Below are 236 nucleotides of genomic sequence, written 5' to 3' on the forward strand. Positions count from 1 at the left end.
AAAGGAAAGGGAAAGGGAAAGGGAAAGGGGAAGGGGAAGGGGAAGAGGAAGGTTTGGGAAGGGAAGGTTTGGGAAGGGAAGGTTTGGGAAGGGAGGGTAAGGGATGGGAAGGTAAGGTTTGGGAAGGTTTGGGAAGGTCTGGAAAGGAAAGGGAAAGGGAAAGGGAAAGGGAAAGGAAAAGGAAAAGGAAAAGGAAAAGGAAAAGGAAAAGGAAAAGGAAAAGGAAAAGGAAAAGG

The sequence above is a fragment of the Corapipo altera genome, unplaced genomic scaffold (assembly GCF_003945725.1).
Source record: "Corapipo altera isolate COAL_440 unplaced genomic scaffold, ASM394572v1 191, whole genome shotgun sequence".
Taxonomy (NCBI): Eukaryota; Metazoa; Chordata; class Aves; order Passeriformes; family Pipridae; genus Corapipo; species Corapipo altera.